This window comes from Crinia signifera, chromosome 1 (assembly GCF_055691185.1).
Source record: "Crinia signifera chromosome 1, ASM5569118v1, whole genome shotgun sequence".
Classification (NCBI taxonomy): domain Eukaryota; kingdom Metazoa; phylum Chordata; class Amphibia; order Anura; family Myobatrachidae; genus Crinia; species Crinia signifera.
Window position 1 is genome coordinate 289,007,208 of NC_139217.1, and position 24,128 is coordinate 289,031,335.

Below are 24,128 nucleotides of genomic sequence, written 5' to 3' on the forward strand. Positions count from 1 at the left end.
TCTAGGGATACATCTAAATTTAGCTGGGGTACACTATTAAAACCTGTCCACAGTGCCACTCGTCGACGCAACAGCTATTGGCCGTGTAAATTCCACTATCCACGCCAACCCGAAGCGTGGCGAGCGGCGGCGGTACGTGTCCTATGACCTTTTCATACCCCCACTATCCATGTCGGAGTGGAGTTGTTTTTATAAAGTGTGGCAAGCGCAGCGAGCCACCGAGCCCGAAGCGTGGCGAGCGCAGCGGACACCTTCACAGCTATCCGCGTCCCCTCGCGGGCTTCACAGGTGTCCGAGTCCCCTCACGGGGCTTGCTGCGCTCGCCACGCTTCGGGCTCGGTGGCTCGCTGTGCTCGCAACACTTTATAAAATCAACTCCACGCCGACGTGGATAGTGGGGGTATGAAAAGGTCGTAGGACGCATACTGCCGCCCCCTCACGGGGCTCGCTGCGCTCGCCACGCTTCGGGTTGGCGTGGATAGTGGAATTTACACTGTCGACAGCTGTTGCGTCGGCTAGTGGCACTGTGGACAGGTTTATATAGTGTACCCCTAGACCCAGCTAAATTTAGATGCTTTAGCGTCTAAATTTAGATGTACCCCTAGACCCAACTAAATTCAGAGGCATTAGCGTCTAAGTCCAGAAACCCCGGTTTCTTAGCAGCTAGCAGTTAGTCGGGTTTCAGACGCTTTAGCGCCTAAGTTCAGAAACCCCGGCTTGTTAGCGGCTAGCAGGTAGTCCGGTTTTCAGACGCTAAAACGTCTAAGTTTTAGCGTCTGCATGGGGGACACGACCCCTTTGTAGCGGCTAGCAGGTAGTCGGGTTTCAGACGCTTTTGCGTCTAAATTTAGCGTCTGCATGGGGGACTCCCCCTTTGATAGCGGTGTGCCTGGGTGTGTAGTTTAGAAGCCCCGGCACGTCAGCGGTGTGCCCGGGGTGTCCACTTTTACATGCAGGGCTGCCTATTTCACTGTGGAACTACAAGTACCACAGTGACTTGTCAGCGCCTGGGCAGCGCACTGCTGCTGCTGCCCGGCGCTACACTGATAACGTAGCTTACAATACGTAGCTTACAGCTAGAGCGGCACGCGCACAGTTAAACAGTGCTTCTGGCAGGCTGCCAAGTTTCAGAGACATAGTGTGCGCGCGGCGGTGACGTGAAACTACACAAGTACCATCATTTTCTGCAAGTTGGACATTCCAGCAGAGTCTACCTTTATGTTCTTTCTCCATATCCCCCCTTCTTTTTCTCCACTGTCTGATTTTTCTTCTCTTCTGTTATTATAAATGCACTCACTCACACTGTGATTGGACTTACAGTACTGTTTCTGTTATAGTTACAACTATAACAGTTAATATGTGATTGCTAATAAATATTGATTATACAAAAAGTACTATTCAAGTCCATCCACATGTTCATTATAACCGGAAAAAGTCTGGTATTATGTAATCACATTTCTATGGGTTTGATAACATTTTTAGAAACGGGTCTAAATCTTCAGCTGTGTTCATACTGTACCTGGCCATTACAGTATTCCAACTTCACACATTTTCCTGCATACACCAATGGAGTATGAGGTACAATGGGTGATTACTGAGGTGTTTTTAACCCTTTGAGTGACAAGGGAATTTATTAAAATAGGTATGAAATTTTCCAAGCAACCCTTTTTATTAAACCTTTTGGGTGCCAACGTTGCTGTGAAAGATCCTCAAAATATCCGTTAAAAATGCCAGCGTCACCTAAGCGACTGTTCTTTTTTGGGGGGTTACAAAATTGAATTAAACTTCAATTAATTGACTTGGCTGTATTTTTATTATTTACACTAAAAGAACAGTCAACGTGAGCGACGCTGGCATTTTTTAGCAAACACAGCAACGTTGGTACTCAAAGGGTTAAATATTTCCTATGGCTTGACTCGTTTAGGCTACCACTGAGTTTAGCCTAATTACACATTCTAAAAATAAAATGTTTACATATAGTGTTTTCCCTTGTATACAGCAAAGGGGCAAGATTAAAACATGCATTCTAGGCAAATCTATTAAACATGACTGTCCTAGTGAGAACTACTGTACACAGAGACCAAGCCAAGCTTTGATACTGGGCACATTCTTTTAAATGTGATTCACTTAAAGTTGTAAAGCCATGTAACAGATCAACTTCCATATTTCCAATTTCTTCTCCTCCTTTCATTTTTGCTACTTATTGTATCTGTCCCAAGGCAATTAAAAGCTGTTTGAAATACATGTAGTAAATTGTCTATCTCACATCTGCAGGGAGGATTACTAGAACACGGATTTGCCAGTATGCATTTCTACAAATGCTGTATTTTAATGCAAATATACATACACTGAGTTAATTAAAACTCTATCTAAATCCTTTCCGAATCACCCTGTGTCAGCCTTCTTAGTGCAATATTCTACTTGTAATTAATTCTCTCGTCAAAACTAGCAGCAGTCACATTATTGGCCACAAACTCACACAGGAGATTAATGAAATGGAATAAAACAAATGAAGCTGTAATTTGCGAGGACAAGCGGAACATCCTCATTGAGCACCAACTGCCAAAGATAGCAGACTACCCCTCATATCTTTTTGGACTGTGACAGTAAACATCAATCAAACATAATGCCAGCAATAACATCTCTACTTCTTCATTATGTGACAAGTGGCCAAAGAGTAAACATTGCTCTTAACCAATTAGCTTAACACAGAAACATTGTAAGCGCACCAAACACATACAGCAAATTATGAAATTTGCATTAGTGAGCACTTCCCATTTACATTGTGTCCACTAAGAACACTCTTGAATTGTTGTTGTTCTCAAAATACTCACAAGAACTATGACTGATTATAGGGCCTTATTCTGGTGCATTCTCAGAGGCAAATTTCTTCTCAAATGACTAAATCATGTTCACTGCGGGGGGGGGGGGGGTGTCTAACATGTGCAGAGATAATTAGATTTGGGGGACCTATTTTGTTTCTGTGCAGGGTAAATACTGACTGCTTTATTTCTATACTGCAGTATAGATATCACTTTGAAGAAAAACCCCACCCAAATCTAATTCTATCTGCACATGTTATATCTGCCTCACCTGCAGTGCACATGGTTTTATCCATTTGAGAAGGAATTTGCGCTATATGCAGAAGCGCTATATGCTTTGTTCCATATGCAGTGTATTGTATTAGGAACACTGAGATTGACATAATGCAGTAGCTTATTGTCAGGGAAACATCAATACATCAAATTAATCTTCTACCAGTGATGCAAAAAGTAGGGAGCAGGTACTACTTACTTCCTTACCCCTCCAGAGTATACCAATCCTCAGTGGTGGATCTGGAATAAAATGATAGGGGTGTGTTGGGTGGCGGCACCTTGAAAGGAGAAGGGCAGGGGCACTACATCACTACTCTACATCCCCTTACATGCTGCACTATTTTCACTACAGCCCCTGCAAACCACACTACATCACTATGGGCCTTAATCTAGTTCACTCTTTCTGACAAAATACTTCTTAGATGGACAAAACCATGTGCACTGCAGGGGGGCAGATGTTACATGTGCAGAGATAATTACAGTAGATTTGGGTGAGTTATTTTGTTTCTGTGCAGGGTAAATACTGCCTGCTTTATTTTTACACTGCAATATAGATCTCACTTTGAAATAAAACCCCACCCAAATCTAATTCTCTCTGCACAAGTCACATCTGCCCCACCTGCAGTGCACATGGTTTTGTCCATCTAAGAAGGATTTTGTCAGAAAGAGTGAACTAGAATAAGGCCCTATGTTACATTTATAACATGCTGTACTACATTCCCCTTACATGCCACACTATATCACTACGCTACATCATCTTACATGCAGCACTACACTCACTACACCCCCCTACAGACAACATTACATCACTATGCTACATCCCCTTACAAGTCTAACTACATAATTATGCTACATCCTATTACATGCTGCACTACATCACTATGCTACATTCTGTCACATGCCACACTACATTCTGTACATCCCCCTACACACCACACTACATCACTATGATACATCCTCTACATGCTGCACTACATCTCTATGCTACATCACTTTACATGAAGCACTACTCCACTACACTACATCCTCGACCTACTGCACTACATCCCCTTAAATTCCTAACTACATCACTATGCTACATCCCCTTACATGACGCACTACATTACCATGCTACATCCCCTTACACTCCACACTACATCCCCTTACTGGCCGCATTACATCACCACACTACATCCTGATACACGCTGCACTACGCCGCTATGCTACATCACCTTCCACACTGCACTACATCACAATGATACATCTCCCCACACAATGCACTACATCCTCCTTCATAGCACACCACATCACTACACTATACTACATTTCTCACAACATTAAAACACTCCAGCACCTCCCTAAACATGAGCTTACCATGAGTATGCGGAGGAAAGGAGGGGAAAACCTGGTCTTCTGGTTGGCGGAGAGCATGATAGATAAGGTCCATAGTGCCTTGTCCTATGGACAGGGTAAAGATGAATCAGGGTTATGGATGAGAGAGAGCTGAATTAGCAGGGAAAGGAGATGGCCAGAGTAGGGGGGATGAAAGGGATGCAAGTGGATGTGTCATTTGCTGCTTGGACATTTGGAATCCGAGAGGAGGAAGTTAAGCATTTTGAGTGATAAATGCAGGGGTGACCTGGAAGGGCTGAGGACCAACCTCAGCTTTGATCGGTCCAACCTCCATTATTTCCTCTTGGCGGTGATCTTAGCAGTGCGGCAACTGCAGGAGTCATCTCTCTCAGCTGGCAGCCATTCAGCGTTTACAGATAGTACAATTCTGATTCTCTGCTGCTTGAACGACCATTTTATAGCCTCCAGGTCTGCTAAAATAAACTGGCTGCACTGGTAGCCAGCAACCCTTACTAATGAAAATATGTGCCCCACTCCCCTTGAATATGACACTGCCTATACTTAAGGCTGGCACACCATCTTCCGAGTGATAGCAAGCAAGGTAGTAAGCACCCCTCCCCATGGAATTATAATGGCCTCGGTGTATTATTCATTTTTTACATTCTATTATTTTTAGGCATCAATCCATTCATTATCGGGGCCCGATGTGGTCTTCTATGCCCTTTACCACTACCCCTACTCAGTTCATAATGTCAGACACAAAGCTCCAAATACAGTGAGGAGTATGAGGTGACTGGTGTGTTACTATGAGCTTAATGCTGCAATAACACATTGTAGTGCATACTGTATGTGACAGAGCCAATGTTATGATGCAGAGAGAAACATGACTGTCACATGCAGTCTAATCCTCATTTGCAAAACCACATGATCCACAAAACCAAAAATCAATGTATTCTATAAAGTCCCCCAAAATAATCTGTGCTCTTATAAAAATCAATTTTCATTCAAAAGAAATATCTAGACAAGCAGGAGATGAAAACTCAATAAAATAAATGTAAACTGAATAAATATGAAGCTGTGATAATCATCAAATGCACCTTAAAAGCAACTTACAGATGGATCGCCAACTGCCAGCCCCCGGAAGGGGAAACACACGCGTCCCCTTTAAATGGAGATCCCCGCCGCCAGTCCCTGCAACTCGATCCCAGCTCCCCACCCCCCCCCCTCCCCTGCCTGTTTCCCTGAAGCAGAGAGATTGGCAGGGTTTGCATCCCTCGCCACACGGAAACTGGGTGGAACGCAATCTCGCCAGCGGGGACATTCTGGCAAGCCCCGCTCTGGCTGAGAGGCGCTGTACAAATCATAATAAAAAAATGACTTCCATTAGTTATGGTAAAGTGTGCTGAGTGGAACACCAGCTACACTAATTAGGGGGTTCATGTCAACAGGTGTCAACATTGATATAAAAAACTGAAAAATTCAAGTCGACCTTTTAATGTGTCAACCCTTTCCATGTGGACATTTTGCTTGGGTCAACCTTTTAACCCTGTCAACCTACTGCATGTCATACTATTGTCTGTGTTGATGTATAGCATATTAACCATTTTACTATGTTGACCTATTGACCACTTACACAGTGCAGACCTTTCAATCCACAGCCAATCAGTGTGCCACTGATAATGTACATCTTTTTAAAGGTAACATTTCATTTTTTTCCCTTTACTTCACTATCTACAGTACTCGAACTTTTCACAACATGTTCCCATATATAGTATGGTTAATCGGTGTAAGATGGCATGACTCTGGGCCTATAAAAATCTATTTAGAAGAAGTGATATATTACTGTTTTCAGTCCCACTTTGTGTTTTCAGGATGAGCGTTGTACTACACCAGTGCTTTTAAAGTCATTAAGGCCATTTGCATATAAATGTAGAAATCAGTTAACTGTTTAATGGAGTATGGAATCCTTGCTTAAATAGTAGATGTGCTAGGAAAATCTATGAAAAGAGCACACAAATTTCTAAAAATATATTGCCTATCACATCAGGGCTGAGATTTAATAGAGTGCAATTTTTAGACTTTTGCAATGTTTTCCCAAAAAAACATCAGAATTTTCACATTTCCTGAAAATTGCACATTTAATTGGATGTGAATTGCACAAAATATTGCACTTTTTGCCGCGAAAATCGTACATTTTGGCCTGTCGAGTTTTTTCTTACATTTCAGTTCGCATCCAGATGTTCTCCCATTATAAAGTATACAACTCACAAATTTAATAGGGTGCGATATTTGGTAAACATTACCAAAAATCACAAAAAAAAATAGACCAGGTTCCAAAACATGGGGGACCCCCAGTTTTTTTCTCCCCAGTATTTTTGGAAACAGTACAGTCCAAGAGTCCGGGGCTGATTTCAGCAATACGGAAGACCACTGCACTTTTTGTCCCCCGTATTTTGGAACCAGGTCCAGCTCAATGAGCCCGGGCTGGTTATGCTCAGGAGGGGGGACCCCATGCCATTTTTTCTTTTCTTACTAAATACCACACACTTTCATGTCTAAAAATGTCTAAAAATCGCACATTTTGTTACTAAAAACAGAACGTTTTCCGTAATACAATTTGCACTAAATCGTCTGCGAACTCCGCCTTTGTCTAAAAAATCACATCCTATTAAATATGCGATCTTGCTTACAAAATCACACATTTTACATGTGCGATTTGATGGTTTTTAAAACTAGAGAAAAAATTGCATCCTAGTATATCTCGTCGCAGTACTTTCCGATTAGATAATAACTGATGATTGTGCCCAGAAAATTTTACAAGCTTATTGCAATACTACTACATTTCTGCCTGTTCATTCTTCTTTCCATACATTTTGTGCTTGAATATCTTTTATCCGGCTGTGAATTTCTTCTCACAACAAATGTTTCCATTTTAGCACTGCTGTGTTAGGTACGATAACGCTGATACAGCAATCACAGATGGAGCATTGCTGATTCAGGAAAAGCTTGTGAAAAATGATTGCACCTTCTTTTACTCTAAGCTGTGCACTAAAAACATGGGAAAACCTTCCTATTATAAACCTGTCCCAAAGGCATTCTGTAGCACATGACACTGTAAGCTTATTTTCTAAACATTTGCAAGAAATACTCAATTTATAAAGAATGCTTGTAGTCTTTGTGATATTGATGTGCCCTTATTATTTTTGTGACATACTGTATGTGACTTGCATGCCGTGTCAAAATAGGTTTTGATCTTCAGAATTATTTTTGCATCACATATAGGGGCCGATTCAGAATCACTGAAAATATCCAAATTCTTTCCCAGCCCCAGTGGTCATTCGCTGTGGGAAGGGAGGGCTGGGGGTGGCATCAGTGGAACGCCCAGCATTTTATATGCGTCCCCATGAAGATGCTGAGTGTTCCCTGTGAGGCGTTCCTTGCAGCAGGCGGCTGATGTCACATGACTTCTGTGCCTTACCGGTCTTTGGAGATCTGCGGAGGAAATAATAGTCAGTTTAGACTGACTATTATTTCCAAAGGCAGGAGAAATCATTCGCTGGTCAGCGAGGATCAAATGTATTCTCCTGCGAGTGCCCTCATGCTAGGGGATGTGTCTCCTCGCATGGTAGCAAAGGGATTCGGGTGCCAGGGGGGTGTATTTGGTGGGGCGGCGTTAAGGTGCTTGCTAAGCAGCGAATAACTGCTGCTTAATGAGCCAACATGAATTAGGCCCACTGTTTTTACCTGGAAAGTGGTTGGATAGACAGGATTGTAGTATACTGAGGTCTTAGGCAGTGCAAATTAGAGAGAGTGGGTGGAGTAATTACACAGCTCAGTCTTACTAGCCACCGATCTCCTGCTTTTTTTTTTTTGTGGCAGAGCAAGAACACAGGAAAAAACTAGTGGCGTACACCATACTTGCCAATTTTCTGGCTGCCTCCACCAGAAGATGGCAGCCAGATCGACATTGGTGTGTGTGTGTGTGTGTGTGGGGGGGGGGGGAGGCATGACCTGCAATATTAGTGAGCCTCCCGGCTTAATTATTCTCTTCATAACATTTTTAATTATGTATTTATTGCAATAATATATTATAAGAAATGCAATTTTCTATTTTAAATAATATATACATTGTACACAAATGGAGTGTGACCATGAAACTATCATTAGTGTGAAAAAAAGGGTGCACTTATCTTTTATTAGATCTGTCTGGATAATTTCTATGTATCCACACTAGGCTATGAAGTACAGTAGTTGGCAAAAGCAAATACATCTATTACTGGCCTAATCACCAATGTTTACCGAGCATAAGAAGGTCAAATAAACCTATACATCATCTTGTATTTCAGTAATTACATTATAGAGACTTACAATTATCAAGTGCCAAATGTGTTTCTATACTTACAGTACAAGTAATGTGACTAATGTACTTACAGTTACGGTATTATTACGTAGAGCAGTTGTTTCTGCAAGATTCAATCTATGAATTATACAGCTGGTCTTCCCCTTATGCACTGGCCTGCAGAATATGTTATCATTACCATCATCATAACAAGTACTTACAAGTATTCCATGTATTACTGTGCTGCTGGGATTGTGTTTCCGAGATACAGTCAGCCTGAACATAATCATATAATATAATCATTCCAGCCTGTAAAGTCCATAATGGTATTACTAAGATTACCAACAAGCATATTACTTGTGTTATCATGAAGCATGATTATAAAGGAACGCTTTACTCAAATAAATACCATTTTTGTAATTTCAATGGAAGCTTTATTATAAACTTTGGTTGCTTAATACATAAATATGTATTTATATGCTCATTTTATTTAACAGCTTTCTTTAATACTAATTTCATTAATAACTATTAGAACGACATGTCGTCTGTTTATAGTATTACAGGTGAGATTAATTTCAGTAGGTGGTCTTGATTAAAACTGTTTTTCTTACTTATAAAAGCTTTCTAACCACTTTATGAAAATATTATTGAATGTGTTTGGCAGTGAATATATTATATATTTTCTTTTACCCAAGCTGCTATTGACCTATATTGACATTAATGGTGCTTAACGGTGTTTTTTTTTTCAAAAGGAGGCTTAGAAAAGAGCTGAAAAAAATGGAACAACAATATGCATACTGTATAAGGGCTAATATATATGTTTCATGATTGTATGTTTTAGAATGCTTTAATACTTTTATGTAAAATGAATTGCAATATTGTAAACATATTATTTTCTATCATAGTAATGGCTTACATTTCTAAATTAGAGATTATAAGAGTTAGAGGATGTTTGTTTTAAAAAATAAAAAATTATAGATTTTTTATACATTTTTTAGATGAGTGTTGTAATCTAGTGCCCTTCCCACATACAACTCTATCTGACACAATGTATAAGCATATCACTACTCAAATATACAGTACTGCAAAGTATAAACATATCACAACTCTACCTAATTCAATACAGTATGTAAGCATATCACAGCTCATACAGTGGCGTAACTATAAATTTTGCTCCCCCCTGCCAAAAAAATTGTTGCCCCCCCCCCCATTGGCCCCTGCTGTCGAGCTGGTGCTCCGCCTGACTGGGACACGCGAGCATCCGACATGCATGCGCACACTGCGCAGGAGGCAGTGGGCCAGACATTACCACCATATATGAAGAAAAGTATCCTGTGCCCTATAGCATCTCCAGCATGTTCCTGCGGTAGAGGATGGATCCATCGCTTCTTTATGACATCCATCACTCCTTTATGCAATATAGCATAAAGGAGCGATGGATGTCAATTTTTCAAAAGTTTATATTGCATTTCCATAACTAATACACAAGACTAGCTAGACTGAGTATTTGAGACTTTCTGCCATTCATCTTCTGAGAGTGAGAGATTAAGATTCCATCTCCAGGCATATGTAAAATGTGGAATTGAAGTGTTTATCTGCTACAATTTTGTACAAGGAGGAAATAGCGTGGGTGGGCATTAAAGGGGCAACGCATACAGTAGTTGAAAAAAATCCCTCCCAGCTTGCAAATGTCAGTTAGAAGTGTACAGAAATGGTCTCACTTGGAGGTATTTCCAAAATTTATGCCCTAGAAATCCCCCACCCAAACTGAATCTCTGATAATGGATATAGCCCCATTGAGGATACCGGTAGCTTGAGGAAAGCCCTGTAGCTGTCCATAGATCAAAGCCTGTCATCTGTATGCCTGAGGGGACATTTCAAATTTAGAGGACACATGAGGAGAGTGTCCAAGCCTATTCAAACAGTGAAAGGTAAAATTTAAATAGGATGAGTTAGCATCATTACTTTAATTATAGAGGCATACTGTAAGTGTGCAAAATATGCCCTGTGTCCCAATAAGGGCACATACAATATACACCTACAGTATGTGCACCTTCTTTCAAAATTATGGAGTTAATCTTTCAAAAGATATATCCCCTTATTAGTTGCATTGCGTAGTGATCAGCTTTGATCAACAGACAAAGACTCTTAACACTAAGCAAAATCTTCCATAGATTTGGCAGAGGTCTCCTCATTTTCAGGTTCATATTCCTTGTAGAGCTACTATATAATTGTTACAGATTTATTTGTTAAAGATGGGAAAAATGTGTAAAAAGAAAAACAATTATTATTTTGAAGTGCAGATTCCATTGGGAAATTGTAGAATCCTATAGTTCTCTGTATTATATAAGTATAAGTATTTATGTGTGATGATGTGAAATGTGATCAGCACTAAAAGTGACAAAATATGCTCAGCACAGCAAATATGCACCATCAAAGGGAATACTGTAGGCAAGAATTTTATTTTTCTATACATTTTCTATACAATAATTTTGTGTAGAATACTATTTGGACTGTTGAATTGGACCCGCTGTAATTGTCGCAGACATTTCTGAATCCTCAGCAACAAAAAAGAGACACACCGAGACTATATCATAATGAAAAATAGCATCATTTGTGATAGTGTGTGTGTGACCTCCAAGTATAGTATTTGCATGGGGTTCATTATGGTACTGCAGTTCCCTCCCATTCTTCAAAAACAAACAGAGCAGTATAGTCTTATTATTGGCTTCTGGCAATCTTAACTCTAGTATGTGTTTCTATACTCTAAGGGTGTGATTCTCGTTTACATGCAGCGCTGCGAAGTTCGCAGCACTGTGTGTCATTTTTTATCTGCCAGCCACTCGCACATGCCGCCGCCTCCCTTCGCAGGGCGAATTCGCCCACATGGCTGGGAATTGATGTTTTGCATAAACATCCATCCGCAGCCTATAGGGCTACACCCACATCATTCGATGGTCACCAACCCTTGAATATTGTTGTGAGCACACGCAAATCTAAGACACTCTCAGGTGTCTTAGGCTTGCATATGTCCCAGGGGAGAACCATCAAATATTTTTTCCACTGTTCGTAAGAAAAGTTATTCTGGACTAACTTTACCAGCACTTGCTATCTGCCGACTTTGGACCACCGTCCCCAAGCATGCATATACACGCCCATAAAATGCTGCACAGTCTCCTGCCAATGTCCCTTGACTGCACACTGCCTGCCCTTCCCCCCAGTGAGCAAACACTCGGTGAGTCTTGCCGAAGGTGTTCGCTCTCCAGAGGGTGATATACTGTACTGAGAATGTCTTGATTACATATGTCTTAACTACAGATGTCATCATTAGTAATATGTCGACATTCTGGGGATGTCATCATAAATGTTGAAATTGATATTGTGAATGTCGACATGATGACTGTAGATATAGATACAAACAATCTGGGTTTGTCTTGGAATTATCCAATATGCTTAGATTTTCCCAGAAAACTAACAAGAACACAACAAGCAAGAAGAGCAGAATTATAATGACCACCATGTTATGAGAAATACTATGTAATGCAAATATTAGCATTTGTAAATTAAAGTATATCGTAGTTACAATGATAGAATATATTTGTCATAATGAATCTATTCAGATGTCACGTCTCTTTGTTTTCTCAATTTATAAATTCTAGAAAATTCTAAACAATCTAACATCATAATCTCATGGCCACATTTTTATTAACATTAAATCTAAAACTATAAAGTTATTTTATTGAAATATCTAATTGATACATAAGTGTATAAAATTGAAATTGTAATGTTTGATGTTTTAAATTTATGAACTTTGGGTCTTACTTATTAAGCAATAACATGTTTTATAATTATAGCATTGAAGTTATTACTAGTAAGTGTTTTAACTAGTAAGTGTTTTATACAAATTAAGTAGGTTTAAAAAGTTATAAAACCTGGATTCAGATTTATAACATGTAATCAGGTGAAACTCATTTTTGAAAGAGACCCTGTAAAAAAAATCACTAATCATGGCAGATATAAAGGAATAAAAAAAATCTGATGTCTTTAAACTGCTTACTTTGTTCTTGTACAATCCAGAAAGACTATTTATATATTTTATCTTGTTGGCATGACATACAGTCTAATGGTTTGCTTCAGACATATATCAATATAGAGTGCACTTCCAGCATTTGAGTCACATCAAAACAAGATATTTAAAAGGACTAGACAAGGCACAGACTAAAGTTATGATGAAAAGACGAGGACTTTAAAGTACTAGTTGTGAGTCTTCGAAATTTCATATTGATGGATTTTAAACTTCCAAGCTTAGGTGTTCAAACTCAAAGTATAAATTCATGGTGATGTTGTTTTTAATAAATATATTTATGGCAATTTAAATAAGTAATGGAGGCATCTTATCAGGGTTCAAACAGAAAAATGTATGCCTCTGCCAGCAAATGCAGCCGCTTATTGATCAGTTGTTTCTTGAGGATAAGACATGTTATAAATTTGAAGATTTAGAGTTTGCAAGGATACTGCTGAATTTAAAGTGCCTATAATACCAATAGGTGTACTTAATTTACCAAAATGCCTAAAAATCAGTCATGTGGACAGTTTTTCATTGGCTTGCACATTTCTAAATTAGCAGATTGCAAATTCGACAGGAAAACACCTAAAAATGCAAAACCAATCGTTAGTAGACATAGCCAAAATATTTCAAAATCTGGAAAAATCCCAATCCAAAATGTGTTTTGGATATGAGAGACCCATGTCTCTAGAAAGTAATAATAATTCATAATTTTCGGTCAATCTAGCGGTGAAGCGTTTAATATATTTCTGGCACAAGTTACAGACGGTATGTATAATTCTAAATAACTTAACTCATTGCTTACTTAGGGATCTTTCTACCTTGTACAGAGATCTATGCTGTGTCATTTCCTACAAAGCCATTCTTTAAATATTAATTTAAATATTTACATAACATATATTGACGTTATGTCTAAATTGGAACTTTCCAATTACTTCTAATTGCTTTGAGCCAAAGTGAAACTTGTTTATTTCTCAATGGCACTGAAGGACACAGTGCTGAGAGACTAGAGTGCCCTAAGCAGTATTTTATATGAGCAGATGAGTCAGAATGTCCTGGAGGCAAAACTAAATATACATTTCCTCTACCTCAACTGTAGGTAAACCAATTTTCATAATGTTGTACTGTATACAGTATTGTACAATACTAAATCTAAGCAATTAAGTACAGTCTCATAAGAAGGTAATCGTTGTACTTTAATTCCTGTATCTTTATGAATAATATCTGCCTGTATTTAACAAAATAAATATTTTAATGATCTGGTAGTATGTGCCATTCGGACTTGTCATTAAATGAAAACTATCATAATATGGGAAATATATGAATAAATTAAAATGGTAACTGCTATACTCTACCTATATCTCCTGTCAAAATCAACATTTGGGGTCAACCAGGGTCAGTCATTAATTTAAACTACAATGGGAATCTGCAATGACTAAACACACAATTAGTTCAATGAGTATGGCGTAACAGACGTAGGTGGATGGAAGTTGGATTGGAAAACAGCATAATTTTGAGTGTCTGAAAACACTTCAAAATGAAAATAATGCAATTATCTAATGTTTGTGTCATTTGTATCCATTGGTCAGTACTGTAGGTACCACCTGTCAATCAAATTTGGAATTCATCAGTCATATTAACTGCTGAAGCGATAAAATGTTGATTTGTTTCTTTTCAGCTCCAGTCATCACAATGGTAAAAATCTGTTTTTCATAGAATAATCCAGTTTATTCATCTCTGAATTTGTGGGAATTCTTATTTTTTATATGCTGTATGAATGGCTACAGTGGGATTCGAGCTCTGGTAATAATCAATTTATGTAAGCTTCTTAATGAAGTTTATGGCATGTAAGTTATTGAGTTGGGAATATTTAAACATATAATAACCCTAGTGTAAATTTCCTTGCATGCCTTAATTGTCTTCATTTGTTATTATTTATGTTTCATTAGTATACATTTTTGGATATAATTAGGTAGCAACAAAAATGTTTAAAGGTAGTGATGTTCAATACAAATATTATGTTTATGTTCAAAAATAATGGTTTTGCGAATGTATATATATAATGTAATGTTAATGTTACAAATATTTCCAGTTTATATCTCAGGAGTACAGTATCCATATTTTAATTATACAAATTTATGCTTGACTATACGGGGTGATTTTCCCCCCATTTCTAAGTGATCTGACTAGATCGCTTAGAAATGGAGCACTGATCACTCTGCGTGTTTAGCCCCAGCCGATGGTGATGCGCAATTCCAGAGTAGTCAACGTCTACAGGGAAAGACAGTGCTTGCACTGTCTTTCCAGCTTGATCATGGAGCTTTGCCTATAAACAATATTTGCAGTGGATTGCGAGGAGTAAGCCGCTGCCCACACAGAAAAAGCAATCGCACGTTGCAAAATGTAAAGAGAATTGCGAATTGATCACTAATTAGCATCCATTCACAAATCCATATGCAAATCACAGTCTATCGAAAGGTCATCGCTGATGTCACAGCGACTCCGCAAAAGTGCTTGGCCTGCATGCGTTTTTTCAGACACACTCAGAAAACAGCAGGTGTCTATTTCCAAAAGCCAATATCCTGTCAGCTAAATTGTCAGAGGATTATGATCTCTATTCCCCCACATGCATGCGTGATTTGATCATACATAGTCATTCGAAAAAATTGTTTGATTTCTAAATTCTCTGATTAGCGATCAACTCTGAATCAGTCCCATAGGTAATATGGTAATTACCTACGATAGTAAGTCTGGAGAGATACAGAGACCCCAATCAATTATATACAATTAAACGCTATGATTCAAAATCTCTGAACTAAGGGGAATCCTACAAAAAGTAGAAGACGGTTGTCATAGGATTCTCTCTAAAAGTAGTCAACAGTAAGAATATTGTACATATATATATATATATATATATATATATATATATATATATACCCCACATCCATCAATATGAAATATAGTTAATGGAGAAGGACGCCTTCGGGTGTAGTCCTTTGTTTACTACCACCAATGAGGGAAAACAGGCTAAAAGTGGGGATGCCGGCACTCCAATCCTCAAATTCTAGGTGCCTGGTGCCTTCACAGTGCGGGCAGCCGGGGCTGGACGCTGGATACAGATACAGACAGCAGCGCGGCACTCAGGACAGTGTAGAACTGAACCAAACGTAGCCAAACTTATTGAAGTTGACGTTTCAGCCTTGCGGCTTTTATCAAAACAGCTAACATTAGCTGTTTTGATAAAAGCCGCAACCTCAACCTGTCACAGTTCTGATGATGTAATGATAAAGTCCGGTGACTCTTACCCACTAATAGTTGGAAGTTGGAATGTCCAAATAGTGGGGAGCTTGTTTATGGTAGGATATGAAAATTGTGGAAATTGAAGAGTAAGTCCTTGTAAGTGTCCGTCCGGTAATTGCTGACAGCAGTTTGTATGGTGAACTGATAAGGGGGGGAGGAAGGGGGAATGTGGGGTGATGATGAATGGAGCTTGCAGTTTTTACAGGGAACTCACTTTCAATGGAGGATGGTATGGTGCTTCAACCGGTAAGTGATGGTAATTGCCAGGAGCACATTCGAAGCAGACAGCGGTGCGGCTGGACACTGTAGTTGGATACCGTCTCATCCACCGGCATAATGTCCCGTGAAGAGATTCAACGCTGGGAGTGACTGGATACCAGCCGCACTCTGCTGATGTAAGACCCGATGCAAGCTGTACCTCTCGGGGGTCCCGTTTGTAATCCAAGACAGTCAGGGTTCGCCACAGGTCACCCTTCCGCTTGCAGGTTAAGCCAACACTGAGGGAAAGGATGGTGGTGGGTTTGAAATCAGCTGGATAGAACAGATGGCAGGTGTATGTAGATGCCTAGTGGTCCTGAGAGGAAACCGTCTAATTTCCGTGACGGAGAAATGCGTTTAGTTCGGGAGGACCACTAGGCATCTACATACACCTGCCACCTGTTCTATCCAGCTGATTTCAAACCCACCACCATCCTTTCCCTCGGTGTTGGCTTAACCTGCAAGCGGAAGGGTGACCTGCAGCGAACCCTGACTGTCTCGGATTACAAATGGGACCCCCGAGAATCCAACAACATTTAGCAATCAGAAGGATTTTATACATGAAACAATTCACAACATTGCCAAATATAATGATACACACACAGAGCACTTAGGGGGGAAATAATTAACAATAAATATCATCCCCCTGATAAAATCATTGTGGCAGCAGTCGTACCTTACGGCAACCCAATTTTGCACAAAACATTTTACTACCTCACAGTGTAGGAAGCACTTGTGTGCATATTCAGGAATCATGCAAGAATGGTGTAAGATGCTACACCGATTGCCCAGCATTAAATTACCCTCCTAGAATACAGGATAGGGAACCTCCCAGACCAGGAATTGGGGAGGATGAATTAGAAATTGGTCTTTATTTTCTGGATTACGCTTATATATTTATAAACATCAACACAGTGCTTCCCAAACTTTTTTGCATCACAGAGCCCTAGAGTATCATTATTTATTTGACAGTCAAAAGTTTCTAACTAACAATTTTATAACATACTGTAATATAACATCAAGTAAATTGTGTTTATATATCACCCTTAGGTTTAATTATGTAGTGATGGACAGGATTGATTTCTGTTAGATTGCATATTTTAGGATTTGCAGCCAGAAGCACTGGTATTAGATTGACCAAAGATAATTTGAATTAGTCCTTGACCAACAATCCAAGGCACCCCTACAAGTGCTCTGAGGCACCCCAGGGTGCCACGGCACATAGTTTGGTAATAAATTCATTAACATTTTTAAAAAATTATATAAGGGTCACATTTTAGAATAAATTGCATGAATATATCTTATGTTGGGGCAAATGTATGTAACAAGTATGCACTTTTTGTTAACACACCCATAGCAGCATATAAAAATTTTAAATAAATAAGTAAATAAATAAGTATACAGTATTGTAGTCAATGGATAAAACAGAGCAGAGCGTACTGCAGTAAACAGTGCCTTGGGTAAAGTTTTACTAGATAGACCACAATATGCTATCACCTGGCAGATTTTGATTAGTTTAGCTATGAATAGCCAAAGACATTTAACTTGATTGCAGACATTTTCTGAGCCATGATGCGCCATTCAGTGCAGTAAACTCTGCTCTGTTATAAGATTATGCTCAATACACTTTAGCTCCTCAGTGGCTTGAAAACTAGTTAGTTAAAAGGGGTCATACTTTTGTAAATCTAGTTTTCGCAATAATGTAGCATGGAAGCGCTATTGCCAAGGGAATTTATGCCTTTCAGTTATCCATATTCCTTTTTTTATGTACTATTACTCTCTTGTTTATAAATACTGTATGTAAGCATTTTGTATTTATTTATGTATTTTCATTAAATCTTTACACTTGTAAAAAGGTCCTAAAGATCATTTTTGTCATAACTGTACCTGCCTTATATCTTGCAGTCTTTGAAAGAGATTGGTTTCATACTTCATTTGCCTGTAAAGACAAGAGCAGGAAAGAACACATAAAGATACATTCAATAACACAGTTATTAAACAATTAGTGAAATAGTTCATATGATGCTACAAAGCAGACATTTACAGTATTTTCTATAAAAAAATGTTTTCTTTTCAATTTGTAAGCTATTACTGCTGCTACAACAACTACTACTACTACTAATACCACTGTAGCTGCAGCTACTACTATTACTACTACTACAACGCAGTGGCGGAGATACCGTAAGGCAGCCCCCGCTGCTGCTTGGGGGAGCGGGGGCTGCGTGGGCGCCGGGTGCTGGACAAGTGAGTGTGACAGACAGAGAGTCTGTCACACTACACTCAGTGGGGGCGGGGGCGCCGGGTGCCGGACAAGTGAGTGTCCGGCACACTACACCGCCGCCTGCCGCTGCCTGTGCGCTCGCTTATCACAGGCGAGTCAGCGCAGGCGCGGCCATGACAGTGGCAGCACACAGTGGCGTAACCCCGGCACTTCTCCCTATTGTCACAGCTGCCAGCTCTAAGAGCCATGCTGGACTGCTGTGGCGGCGATGAATCTGACAAGTGTGAAGCAGCAGCCTGCAGGGTCCCAGCCGCGGCTGCTAGCACGGGACTTCCACTCCCTTGTCTGCCCGCCCCATTGCCCATCGGTGCCTGCCGTACCTGCATCTCCCACCTGCTGTAAGAGGTTAGAGGGGGGCGCAACAAACATTTTTGGCAGGGGGGAGCCAAATTTGTAGTTACGCCACTGCTACTACTACTACTACTACTACTACTAATACAACTACTACTGCTGCTGCTACTACTAATACTACTACTGCTACTATTACTACTACTATTATGGTTTCCACTGGATATGTGTTTGTACAGTATCTGATCTTTGTACAGTATCTGGTCTTTGGTGAGTCTCCAGCTGAACATACATGATCAACAGTAATATCTATAAATAGTTTTCCCCATATTCAGAATGCCAAATACAGGATTACTACTTATTTAACATTCAAGTGTAATGACAGTTGCATGTTGGGTCCAATAGGACAGTTTGAATATTTGTGGCTAAACATATCTTTGTAGATGTATAATTTTGACCAGAATTTTTCAATAATTGAGAACCATTATTGCTTGGTGGAAGTAGATAACACATTTTTATTTTTTAATTATTCACTAGCTTAGCAGAACTATGTAGCAAAATAATGGTGACAATTAAATGGACTCACACAGGCCATATAGTGCTTTACTATGTCAACATGATAAACAGCATTATTATTATTATTATTATTATTATTTATATTATGAGTGAGCTTTTGGAAAACAAATTATGGAAATGTGGCGTGTTTGCTTGATGTGTCAGAAGAACACATACTATTGCATACATATATTTGTTGACTTTATAAAAATTGCTTCTAGCTCAATGATATACTGTAAGTAAAATATTACAGTGTTAGAAATTGCATTACTTTTCTAATTACATGGGCTTTCCAAGGCTTTACGCATAAATATACATGATGATGCATGAAACTCTATAATCATGGCCTTACACTTAAATAACGTTAGACACCTCTTTAAAAAGAGAGGGAGTTTAAAGAATGTGAACAGTTCAGATTTGTCAAGGACAACTACCGCCTAATGTACTTCACTAAATGCATGGAAATTCTAAGGGCATAATGGTAAACATTTATGAAACATCTTGGACATGTACACATTTCTAAGTTGATATGGTAAAAACAATTTAACCAAATGTAACTCAAAATGCAATACAAAAGCCAGAAGCACTATAATCAGAGTGTGTGATGAGCTAGATTAACTTAAAAAAAAAAATCCAATTTAGTAAATTTGTATTTGAAATAATTAAACAATTAAAAAGAAAATGTAAAATATAAAGAAAAATTGGTTGTTACTCATATTTGCTATGAGGTCCGCACTGTCTAATCACCCAGCAGCATTATAAATATATTTGTTAGTTAATACTCCAAACTCTACAATCTACTAGTCAATCAAATAGTTTTATTCCATATGACAGATAAAAGATTTTCAGTGCATGCAAAAAGAACATTCAAATGCATTGCCCATTCAAATGGGAAAAGCTGTTATTCAATAATAAGGTTTACATGCTAGCTGCTTGTGGTTGATTAGTAACAACTGCACTACATGAAAAGCTATGTAAATTAAAAAAAATACTATTTTTTAACTATTGATGTTGACAGTGTATACCAGTGGTTCCCAATCTTTTTCTAACCACAGCACCCTAGAGTATCAGAATTTTTCCACGGCACCCCTAGGCCCCAAAAAATATATATCAAATTAAGTAGATTGTGTTTATATGTGCTTCTTAGGTTCAGTTATGTGGTAAAGGGCAGGATTTGGTTCTGATTGTACACATTGTATGATTGGCAGCCACCAGCACCGCTTTTGCCCAGAAATAATTGATCATAAATAATTTGAATTGGTCCTGGACGACCAACCTGAGGCAGCCCTGCAAGTGTCCCGAGGCACCCCAGGGAGCCTAGGCGCACAGTTTGGGAACCATTGGTGTATAATGTCACGTGTAGATCCATAGAAGGTAACATGTCCCATCATTTTAGCTTCTTAGTGGTCTACATGATCATATGTTATTTACAACTTTATATACAGTAGTCATAACATCTGAGATAAACCAGGATATATAGTTCCATGGAGTAAAATAATCCATTTCATAATTTCAATCACAGTTCACTGATTTGCAAGACAATCCACCGTTTTCCAAAATTTGCAACACATTTTGCACCACCCAGTAGAATAAGTACAGTCACAGTGAACAAAAAGGTGAGTTAGGATCAAAGATCAAAAAAGGTCAGATTTATCTAGTAGTTTGCTAGAGGATCTGAAACTGCAAAACTTGGTTGCTTTTACCTTTAAAAAATGCTGTGTTAAATCTCACAGCAAAATGACCAAAGAAAATGGGCACTTGTTCAATCTCTGACATTATTAAATTGACCCAAAGTCTATTTTCATAAAGTACTTACAAAGTGGTCTCAAGCAGTGATACTGAATGAGACTCCCATTCAACAGACATATAAGTATTAAAATACATTTTCTGCACATCAAATGCACTAGAGAACCACAAGTCCCTCATCCTGCCTTCAGTTAAAAAATAATAAGAAAACATACTGTAAAGGAAACTGTAATCACAGACAAAGTGTAATCAATACATTTAATACCACACAATGCATGCCTGACAGTTTAACATAATCTATAATGTTGCAAGCAAGCAAGCAATATTAAAGATCCTAATTTAAGAAACTAAGATTTAAATTTAAAAATCCAAATTTAAGAAATTAAAATAATACTATATGTTCTAAAAAATTACCACTACATCAAAAAATGGCTAGATTGGATTTTATTTTCACCTACATGGGTTATGGTCCATTACATAGCAAGAATACAGACAGGAAGCATCAAGGGACAAAGCTCAGCTCTTATCAAACATATAAATAATAGTCACTACAGTCTCCTTTGGAACAAAAACACAAGAATTGATGCACCAGAAAATGCTAATTGTACATTTCATTATTCTCCTTGATGATGGTAATCATAATATGCATTCTAGAACTAAAGCTGCATTTGACAACTGTGAAGTTCAAACTGAGTTCTAAGTCATTGTCACTTAACGTTTCAAAATATTCTATGCAAATTTCCGGAGCAGTCAAGGTTATGGCTACTGAGCATCACAGCTGGTAGCATTATGGGAAACATTATCAACAGGACAAAACACAGAGCATTCTCCTTAGCCATGCACTTACAATAATTATACTGTACCTCAAGTAATAATGATGTTAATAACATGGCCATTTTTAAATAAAATATTTGGTGGAGTTTTGATGAATTGTGAGTATTATTTTCTCCTTTGCCATAATCTGAAGAAATAGAAATGAACCCTTATGTTCAATGATTTTATGCTCTAGTGAGAATAGTGAGAATAGGTACAGTAGTTGATTTGTTGGCAAGCAATCAAGAGCAAACTCTTTCACCTTTCATCCAGCAACAGATAAGCAAACTGTTATTATCTGAGCAGTGCAAGAGCTATCTTACCTTAAAGAGCAATGCATTTTGGACTATTTGGCATATGTAATAGCCTGGAATATGCAGTCTGTGTGTGAAGTTCTGAGATTATGCCTATGTTTTTAAATCGGCAATAATTTAATAATAATAATTTAAAATTCAGAATTGGGTCGCTTTTACCCTGTAAAAATTACCTGATTTAAAAATACTTGTAGAACTTCCTGCAAAGTCTGCATATTACAGGTCATATTGTCCCTTGTCTTTATTTATAGAGTGCTTCTCATTTCAGAATATCAGTATTACATTTTTAGTCCAAATAATTTCAAAGAACATGAAGTTCTGAAAAATGGAAAAATCTCACATTAGTAAATCTGTTCCTTAAACTTCTGATGACAAAATGGTTTTGTAAAGTTAATCTGTAAAACTCTAGAATACACTTCAATGCTTAGTATCAGCTGACAATATAACATGCAGAACATATCAGTTTAAAAAGATTTTTTTTTTAAAAAAAGCAAAAACTCAGGACAATATGTTGAACCATAAAGTCTGATTGCCCATTGTACAATATTTCCCATTTTAAGGCAAAGTGGACAAATATTAATTTGTAATAATATACAACAATAGAAATGGAATGGATTCAATTGCAAGGTGCTAGTTGGTCTACAGAATTAAAATATGTAAACAATACATCCCCTCTATCCATCCCTGGTCCTATTTTGAGGAAAAGAAAAGATAAAAACGTTATATCACAAATTTCATTTCCCAGGTCATTGAAAGTAAAATATAAAAAAACAATGTGTAGGATCATTTTCTAGCAGAAAATTTCTCCAGGTGTATTACTCCATGTGATGGTACTTGGAGAAAGGGAAGGTGATGGAACTGTAGGCATACCCGAACTTACACATTAATGGATGTCATTCCCATAAAAGTGATATACAAAGATGTAACTCTTATTCATCACCTCCTATTATAAAAAACCATGAAACTTTAATGAATGAGCATGCCCCAGTTACTATTTATAAGGATGAATTAAATGTACAAAGGTATCTTTAGCCTCTAGGGTGGTTTCAGCATTAGGTGAGCATACCCAACTCACAGTAAACAAGATTATTTCAAACACGTCAAGGTTACTTTTATGGATCCATTCTCAATGTTGTGATGTAACAGAAAAATTCTCTTATATATAGGATACTTGATTGACCATTTCAAAAATCCAAAATTATTTATTTGAACACATTGCAGCCTAACTGTGAAGGCAGGCAGAAGGTCTCCATGTTTTTGCTCACAGTGGCTGTGAGTGACATCACACAGACACCACATACCACTCCAAAAAGGGTTCAGACACCCTGTGTTGTCTGGACCAGACTAACCCAACAATGTGCACCACCCCTACACCGTCACTTAAACTGTGGTTACATTTTCTCTGGATGTGACCGCAGTTTAAGAATTTGATTAATTTCATAAAATGTACCTTTGGAGTAATGAAATGGCTGCTCATGCTGCTCTTCTGTCTGCTTCCTTTTGTGGTTTTGCCTTGGATTTTTAAGGAAGACGAGTTAAACTAGTTTAAGGTACAGTACTATTTAGCTATGTTCAGTATGAGTAATGCATTCGCAATATGGAGGATTATCAAGTTTTTCGAAACCTGTTTCGATCACGCTAGCAAAAGGAAAAACTATTGAGGTTCTAAAACAATACTACAAATACTGTGTAAGAATGTATTACAAACAAAAAAGGATAGCTTTTATTAATCAATATAAAA

At 38.4% G+C, this 24,128-nt stretch overlaps 1 protein-coding gene across 17 annotated transcripts in view; it reads right to left on the reverse strand.

Annotated features, from left to right (window-relative positions):
* Positions 1-24,128, reverse strand: part of LINGO2 (leucine rich repeat and Ig domain containing 2) — a 1,326,410-nt gene that overhangs the window by 1,024,956 nt on the left and 277,326 nt on the right. For 13 of the 17 annotated variants that reach the window (XM_083185685.1, XM_083185722.1, XM_083185607.1 and 10 more), the window contains one exon: positions 18,282-18,329. The gene's annotated coding sequence lies outside the window, so the exon portion shown is untranslated. Of the gene's footprint in view, positions 1-18,277; positions 18,330-24,128 lie in introns of all 17 variants that reach the window. The other 4 variants (XM_083185738.1, XM_083185657.1, XM_083185713.1 and 1 more) reach the window with 1 other exon arrangement.